Source organism: Grammomys surdaster, unplaced genomic scaffold (genome assembly GCF_004785775.1).
Source record: "Grammomys surdaster isolate TR1022 unplaced genomic scaffold, NIH_TR_1.0 172, whole genome shotgun sequence".
NCBI lineage: Eukaryota > Metazoa > Chordata > Mammalia > Rodentia > Muridae > Grammomys > Grammomys surdaster.
The window spans coordinates 5,795,875-5,805,629 of record NW_021604620.1 but is presented as its reverse complement, the minus strand read 5'-3'; positions in this window follow the sequence as shown (position 1 = coordinate 5,805,629).

Below are 9,755 nucleotides of genomic sequence, written 5' to 3'. Positions count from 1 at the left end.
AAGAAGATTCTCTTTTTGAGTGTATGAAGCTGCCGCTAGGCTCAGTTTTTCTTGGAAACAGAAAATGCTTCTTCACCCTCCTAAGAAAGATGGCTTTTCACAGGGCATTGCTAATGACAAATGTGGATAATGTGGAAATATTACCCATTTAATTATTTCTATAACTTCTTAACTGAATTTATTACAGATTATGAAAAATCCATATACATAGCTGGGTTTTGTCTGCCTAATATGTAATTACAATTTTTCTCTCTTCCTCAAATACATATTAATGGATAGATACACACAAGAATAAACAAACATGCATTTAAAAAAGCTTTTACTTCTCATTACTGTGGGACAAAAAAATGCTTTGTGATGGTCAATCTTTGTCAACTTGATTGGATTTAGCTCTGTCTGGGAGGTGAGTTGAAACCTGTACATATATCTGTGAGAACCTTTCTAAAGACACTTAAATATCATGGAGGTGCTAGGCCATTTAGTGCTAGTCTGTAGGAAGAGTCACAGTGTAAATCATCACGGATGAGGAAGGAGTTCGCGAGGCTCAACCCTAACTGAAAAGCTACTTGCAGATGGCAGCTGCTGGGAGAGGGAAGTTATTTTTCTCATGGGGGTGTGGTCCCTGGTATGCTCCAGGAGTCAGGTATACATCTACACATGTCTAGGCAACAGTAATTGAACTTACAGTGTTATTAAAAAGAAGTGAAGAAGGCAAGAAGCCAGAAAGGTGGTGTCTTAGAGAAGGGGGTGGGGTGGGGGAGAGAAAGGGGGTGACTATGACCATAATGCATTGTATACATGCATGAAATTCTCAATGAATAAACAAAAAAATACATTAATAACTGAATAAATTATTGAGGGATGGTAAAGTTTAGAATATAGGTCCTGGCTTGGGAAAGAGGGTCATGGATGATGGGTCTTTGAAAAGAGTGTCTTGCCCCGACTTCTTCCTAAGTAGTATAACCCTCTTTAGCTGTCTCTCTTTAGCTGTCTGTCAGACTAATATCACATCAGATGGTGATGCAATATTAAGTACCACATAAAAGACACATAGGGCAGGCACCCTCTTTCCTGGGTCTACTTAATCCCCTTAACTATGCAAAATACAACATTGGTACAATGGGCCAGTATGTTTCCTCTTACCTGCCAACTCCCTCTGCTGTTGACGCCTGAAGCCAGGAGGTGAGAAGGTGCAGAGGCAAGAGCAGGAGACTACAGTTGTCAGCTGACAAATGAAGTAAGGGGGCAAATAGCTAGATACAGAGAGCTTAGGCCCATTGTTGTTAATATTAATTGTCAACCTGACAGAATCTAGGACCACCTAGAAGATAGAGCTCTGAGCATGTCTGTGATGGGGGTTAACTGAGGTAGGAAGACCCATCCTAATATGTAGGTGGCACCTTATCTACATAGAAGAAAGAAGCCAGATGAACACTGTGTCTACCTCTTTGCTTCCTGACTATGAAAGCAATGTGTCCAGATGCCTCACCTTTTCTTGCCCTGAATTCTCCAGGATGGACTGTTCTTTCTCAGTATGAGGAAGCATAAACCCTTTCTTAAGCTTCCTTCGGTTGTCAGATGCTTTGTCGGACCAATGAGAAATGTTACTAATGGAAGGCCTAGAAGAAAACTCAACAGCTATCTAAAAGTGACAGGTATTGGGTCTGAGGCTGTCTTAAGGGAGAAAATAGAGCTTCAGAGAAGGCAAATCCATCAAGGCCATCCTGGAGACATCCAGATGAGCACATTAGCTTGGTTTTTCTGAATGAAACCTATTATACAGAGTGCTAACACTTAGCCCTGGAAAGTCCATAGTGACCAGGAGATGTCCAGGAAGAAACAATGTTCATAAAAAAGCTATCCTATCCTTTCCTACAGATGTGAATCAGGAACCAATTTCAGGCCTGAGGATGTCAAGACACACCACACTTAGATTAGAGACAACAATGATTACAGGATAGCCAACTTCAGCCTACAATATTTCAAATGAACATTAGCTACCCATAACGTAGGTGGTACTATCCCATGGGCTGGGGTTCCTAACTGTATAAAAAGGGGGAATCAAGCTCTGTACCAGCATGCCTCTCTCTCTGCTGACTGAAGAGCAGGATGACCAATGGCCTTGAGTTTCTGAACTCCCTCACAGTGAATACAACCATATTCCTACTGTCTGGAGAGCTAACCTTTACATTTGCTCACCATACTCATCAGAAAATGAAGAAAAGATGGTGCTTCCTGAGCATTCTGGATCTAAAAAACTCACCATTAGGATGGCTGTCAGTGAATCCTCTCAAGAAATACCTCTAGAGGGGATTCCAGCTAGACAACTATATTTAAAGGAGACACTGTCTTAGTTAGGGTTTTACTGCTGTGAACAGACACCATGACCAAGGCAATGCTTATAAGGACAACATTTAATTGGGGCTGGCTTAAACAGGTTAAGAGGTTCAGTCCATTATCAAGACAGGAGCATGGCAGCATCCAGGCAGGCATGATGCAGGAGGAGCTGAGAGTTCTACATCTTCATCTGAAGACTTCTAGCAGAAAACTGGCTTCCAGCCGGCTAGAATGAGGGTCTTAAAGTCCATAGTGGCAGTGACATCATACCTTCTAATAGTGCCACTCCCTGGGCCAAACACATACAAAACCATCACACACAGAATCTTAAAGAATGAAGGTAACTGCCCAAGAATGTAAACTCAGTAAATGGCTGAATCGTAAGCAACACCAGTGAACTAGCCTTCAAGTCCCAGTTCTTCAACACTCAGACACAGCATCTCCTGAACATTCTCCCAGTTTGACATTTAGATCTCCCTCTAGGTCAACTGCAGTGTGCCTCACAGTGCACACCTGCACACACACTTACAAGTCAAATGCCTGGAATCAAATCAACAGTACACAAGCTAACACAGCAGAGTACAGCAGAAAGCCTCTGAGGTAGGCATGAGTCATTTCAAGGGACTTGGAAATTCAGTGCACATCTCAAAATCTGCAGGAAGGTGGCAGCTGGTGACTGGGAAGGTTCCTTATGACGCTAACTTGGCTTGATTTGGTGGGAGGGGAAAACCCACACAGTAGACACAAAGGAACTCCAGATGGATTCCAGTACAGGCAGCAAGGAGGCAGATTGGTGGCCGATGAAAATGAAGTCCAAAAGGGAGAAATTGTGTGTGAGAGAAAAGCATGTAGTTGGCTTCCAGGTGCAGCGGCTTAGACTTTGTTATGCTTCATCTGATTGGTAGAATCACTGCATCTCCCTGTCGCTGGATCGCAGAGTGAGTGCGGGAGTATAAACATCATAGGGGGAGAGCTTTCCCCTTGTAACTCATGTCTGTCAACAGCTGGGCTCTACACTGACCAAATGTTGTATGGAGGAAATAGTTCAGAGCATTTCTGGAGTTGCTTTGATGGTGTTCTTCACCGTGAAAAGCCAATTTTCAGAAAGCAAACAGGGTGCTTGGCAGAACACGAAAGGAAGAAAATCCTGACGCCATGCTCTCCTGCCTTAGAACCAGGAGAGAAGCGATCTTGGATGTCAGCAAATAATCTTTTCAATTAGGAAGAGCAATATGTAGACCAGGATTCCCACTCCCTCCCGCTGGTCTCTTTCTTCACCTTAAGTATCAATTTCTGATAAGATAACATTCATAGAAGTAGAGCACAGGGTATGTTCATACAATTAACTTGCATACAGTGATAAAATATTTGAAATTATTGCCAATTAAAGGTACAGTAAAACATTGTTTTCATATGAGCAGGAGCTGAAGGTTCTGGTTTCTGTCTACATCATTTTATGAAGCAAGAACTGGGGACCAAGGAAGAAATGTCCAGTAAACAAAATATGCAAAAGGAGAATTTTCTTCTGTAATAGGTATAATAAGGTCATGACATTCAATGTCCCCAGAGGTCAGAGACTCAGATACTGTGGCTAGAGTTTTAAAAGAAATTGAATGATCTTAAGATCCATAAAAATATTAGAGAGGAGTGGTCAAACTCAGTGGCAAGATGGGTACATGTGACCTTAGAAATCTGGAGAGAGTTTGTGAGGCTCCTCTATGCTCCACTTCAACCTAGAACCATGACAAGCTTTGAATGGTGTCAGCCACCAGCATTGTTCATCCACCATCTTCAACAGTTTTGAAGGCAGACTGCATCAACTTAATCAGAGATATGACGTGGCCTGTGTGTATGTACATGCACATATGTGTGTGCACATGTGTGTATGTGTGAATATGCATGTGTATGTGCATTCTTGTGTGTAAATGTGCATGTGCTTTTGCAGTGGCATGCATGTGGAGGTCAAGGAACAATCTCAGGTATCTATTCTTGCCTTCTGAGATAGGAGCATTAATGATTTCCTGTGGTATACACTGGGCTAGCTGGTCTGAGAGTTTTCAGGGACTCTCCCATCTCTGGCTCTCATCACACTGTAGGACTGGAATTACAGGTGGGTGTACCCTGCTGTATCCAGCTATGTGTGTCAGAACTCAGACCTTCCCACTCATCTGGCAAGTATTTTACTCATTAGCCATTCATCTCCCCCAGTGCAAGAATATATTTCTTTTGAGTGTCGATCTTTTGAGATTTAGATTTCAGCTGAGAAATCTTTGGGAAAATAAATATCAATACTCCCTTGGCTTTGGTGGATATGAAAAAATTAAGTTTGCCTATGTTGCCCATCCAGGGGTAGAACTAACAAACCTTCAAAGACCAACATATACTGCTTCTTGTAAAGTCCGAGGGCCCAGTGATATGCTCTGATCTGGAGGTGCAGTTGTCAAATCTCTATAGGTTCTGCATGTTTGGGGTAGCATCAGCTGAGACCACCTGGCTCTTTTCCATCGGGCATCTCTTCCTGCAAAGACTAGCCCAATTCATTCTTATAACTGTGGCAAGTCCCAGAAGAGGAAACACAATACGCATTGTACCTGAGGCCCAGATCTGAAATGTCCTACCATCCTTTCTAAGCCTAGCAAACCTCACAGGCAGCCCAGATTTTAAAGAGGGTAGAGAGATTTCATATCTTGGGGAAGAGCCACAAGGCAGGCAGAAAGCAGGGTTAGAGTGACGGCGAAAAGTTGACTGTAAACTTACGAGGTCTACTTTACACAATTAACAAAAACAGTGATGAAGGCTATTCAGTTGGAGGTTGAGTCCAAGAACCTGCAACACACCAGTTTCTAAATTTTTCCAAGTATTAGTGTGGGTCCAGGGTCCAGAAAAGTGAGACAGGGAGTGAGATTCTGATTCACTGACATAATCAAACTATTTACTACACAGTGGGAAGGGAAGGAAGCTGAGCATATGCCCTGCTCAGAGACTGAGTCTCTGACATTGTTCTACCAGCAGGAGGGCTTTCTCCTTGTTGTAGATAAACGCAAAATTGTCTCAGCACTGATAGCATTTGCTGTCTGCACAAACAGCTTTCTGGTGTATTGATCGGGTTTGGTTTATGTCTATTAAATAATCTCACTTAAAGAATTAACCTATACAATACACTCTGAAACAGAAAAATACATCATGGACACACAATTATCCAGTCAGCTAAAAGTTAACAAGATTTGAAATAAGATTCACTGTATCACTGTTTTAAACTCCCAGAAATAATATTATAGAGTAATCTAGAATAATAAATACCCCTTGTGGCATCATGAAATACGTTAACGGGGACATGTACAAAGGACCAGAAGTATTTTCACCCAGAGGTAAAATAGGATAATTCATTTTCTCTCATCCCCATCCTAAATTAATAAAGAATAATTCAAGATGCATTAGTTAGGTTGTGAAGATGTTTAAAGATCTACCTGGCTCAACAGCTGATTTTCACCTAAATTAATTCCAGTATTATTTAGACCTTTCCGAACCAAAACCTTTTTCTTTAATCTGAGCTGCCACCATAATAGTCTAATAATAAACACATTCACTTATGTTTATAACAAGTAATATGTGAAGCACTTTAATGAAAGTCACCCAATATAATCTTCATTGCAGCCCACAAGGTGAACAATATTGCTTCATTTAAAAGTGATTAAACAATGTATATGTGATCATACCACAGCTAAGTAGGAGGATGGGGCGTCTATCTGAAATCACAGGAAGCAATCCTTTTGCTCCTCTACATCGTTACCTATGCCTGTGCTAAAGACCAAACCCACAACAGTCATAAAAACAAAGCTACGTGCCTCACAATGAAACTACAAGTTCCCTAGTATGGCTGTCATTAAGAAAGCTCTCAAGTCTCTGCCATTTGAACACTTAGACTCTTGTCAATTTACATCCCCTTTCTCTTGGGGTACAAAGGGGGTTAAGGGATCACACCTGACCACAGAAGGGAGAGAAATGACATGTAAATGAACTACTTGAAAAGAAAACAGTAAGCAGAGTCCTCTTGTCTCACTGTCCAAGGATCAGCACTATTAACACAGTGAGTGTTCTGGAGCGACAAACTGGCCAAGAACTCTGCCTGCCTGTGAGCGACACGCATGATAGAAACAAGGCTTTGCTGATGCAAGCCTCTGAGACATAGGAGTGGTTGGTCACACATGTCACATCTTGATTGACATACATGATGCTCAAAAATTGTTCATCTCCAAATGAAGACTCAGTGCACTGCACCAATTCTATACATTACCAAAGCAGTAGGAATGCCTGTTAGCATTCTGATAATCTGATGAAGCATGGAGATAACATCTAAGGTAAGAGGATGCTTTGGGCTCACAGTATCAGTCTGTGTGGTGGATGGGCTATGTGTTCTGGGGCCTGTGAGGTAGAGTGTGTATGTTGCTACAAAGCTGCACCCTCCTGATAGCCAGGAAGCAGGCAGAGAGAGAGAAGACAGGGCTCTGAGCTACCAGCATTCTCTCCCAGGACACAGTCAGTCTCCTTCCACTAGGTTCTACCTCCTGAAGGTTCCATCACTTCCTAAGAGCTCCACAGACTGGCAAACAGTACTTTAACATATGGGCCTTTAGGGAACTTATAAGATCCAAACTGTACCTGTAATCCCAGCACTTGGTACAGTGAGGTAGGAACACCACAAATTCCAGGCTATCTAGGGACACTCAGCAAGAACCTGTCTCAAAATCAAAGAAAAACCACAAAGGACCCAAATGATAAGACAAAGTAAGCTTAACACTCCAGCAAAATACAGAAGCAGCCTCATTACACTTGCCCAGATAAGTTCACCCTGGTATGAGTCAATAGACATTTCAGGTAATTAAAACATCAGTTCAATATATTTCTTACATTATCAGTGGTGGGGGACTCTTTATTAATATTTTTGAGCTTCTAATTTATCAAGAAACAATTTGTGACCCTGTCATGTAGACTCACAACCTCACTAACTAGGTCATAGCTCCTGCCTGGAGACCCACCGAGTGAATTCTCTAACGCCCAAACTCTTGGAGAGATGAGCATATGTGCTGTAACATTAGTGAATTTGGGAAGGATGACTTTTGCGTTGGCTCTGGTGTTTTGTTTGTGTTTCAGAGACAGTCTTGCTATGTTACACGGCCCTTGTCAACCTAGAACTCACTGTGTAGACCAAGCTTGGATTCAGACCTTCAGTGATTTCAGGCATGCACTACCATGCTCAACTGTTGAATGATTATTAAAAAAAACACAAACAAAACAAAACAAAAAAATCTCACTCTCCATTTCCAAACATTGTTTTAGAGACTGCTTATCCAACACTGTGGTTGTTCAGATACTCAGAAAGCCATTATAAACTCTTGATTGTTTATTTTATGTGTATGAGTGCTTTGTCTGTAAGCATGTGTGTACGTATGTGTACCACATGTGTTTACATTGCCTTTGAAGATCATAAGAAGCATCACATGCCCTGGAACTGGAGTTACAGATGGTTGTTAGCCATCCTCTGGGTGCTGGGAATCATGGGTACTCTGGAAGAACAAACAGTGTCCTTAACTACTGAGCAATCCTTCCAACCTCACACTTCTGATGTTTACAGAGAGAGAGAGGGAGAGAGAGAGAGAGGAGGTGGGAGAGGGAGAGGGGGAGGGAGATGGGGAGGGAGAGGGGTAGAGGGAGAGACTGACTTTTTGGGTTGTCTCTGATACAAGCTTTAAAATTACCCAATCAAAATGAATATTTCCATAATTGCTTAATAAAACTAATACAAGAAACCCTTTCAGAATAATGCAGGATAGGAACAGCCAGACATGTTAAAGAGAACAAACCGTTGGTGATTAAGTGGACAATCTAGATGATACAGGGTCACATGCATATCCCTCATCAAATATTGGCTGCATTTGCTTTATCAAGCCATACTTAACCAATATTTTACTAATTCCTAATGGGAAAATTAATACAGAAATGCCTATGTTTTACAGGCAATGGTGAAGAAAACCATTCTTAGACTGCACTGCACACATCTTTTGCTTGCTAGCAGAAATCTGGCCTCCTAATGGAATCTTTATAGCCTTAACAATCCAGCTTTGGGGTTGGGGCTGGAGAGATGGCTCAGTGGTTAAAATCACTGGCAACTGCCTGTTACTCTAATCCACCAAGATTTGATGCTTCTGGCCTTTGTGGGCACTGGCATGCATGTGCACATACCCACACAGAGATGCATAATTAAAACTTAAAAATTCAATCTTTAGAAGATTACAGTTCTGAGAGTACTGAGTACACAGAATAGGTAAATTTGAGCACTGAACCTAAGACTAACAATTGCTGCCCGTGCTCTGGAGCCCATACTGAGCAAAAAGAGCAAACACAATTTAGGTAGAAAGGACCACGGCATAACTTATTCCTGTGTGAGCTGTTACACACCATCGGGCTGGATTTTAAAATTGACATACACAGGCTGAGCACACATATGCTATGAACATGCATCTATCCTGTTTTCTCAATTTGGGTCCTCCTGACCTTTGCATCCAACAATCCATCATAGTCTGAGCCAACTAGAGACCAATATCATGGCCCCAGAAGAGTATTTGGAACTAGATGTTACAAGTTTTGCTATTGGTTGGTTCATTCTTCTAGTTCCAAGCCCTGGGTGTCACGCATGCTAGGCAAGCATTTGAGCACTGAGCTATACTCCAGCCTGGCCAAGAACCTATTGACATCCCTTTATTCTGTGTCTATACGTATACTTAAATGACTACTTTATTCATCGTTTCGATGCTTGCACAGCTCCATGACAGCTCATTACAAAACCAACACATGCTTTTCACAAAAGAAGAGCTGAAGAAAATATTGAAACCTTGCCAATATTTTACCCAAAAATTTTGAAGGAGATTAAATCTCATCCCAACTAAATTTTCAACATGTCTTATCTAGAAAAGCTCCACTCAAAAATAAAAGAAAATGTTAGATATAAAATACTGAAATTACATAAATGCACAGAAAGGAAGAGGGATGCCAGGATGCCAGGATGCAGGAATGACAGTTTCTATGGTCCAGTGTGTGGGTTACCAGTCTGCAGATGTCCTTAACCTGTCTGCCAGGACTCTAGAGGCTGTGCCTTTAAGCTGAGCCAGCTGCAGTTGCCTGAAGAACTTGTGTGGAATGTGGAGTGATATGGGAGTCTGTCTGGTCAGGCCTGTGGCAGGGCTGCGGTGGCTCTGTTTGTGGGCAGGCAGCATGCTCACGTTTCTGTTATTTTATCCTGATGCAAGTTGCCATGGAGACTGGCATGAAGATGGCAGTCAGCCATGCAGAGTTCTAAGTTGAAGAAAGCATACACACACACACACACACACACACACACACACACACACACACACACACAC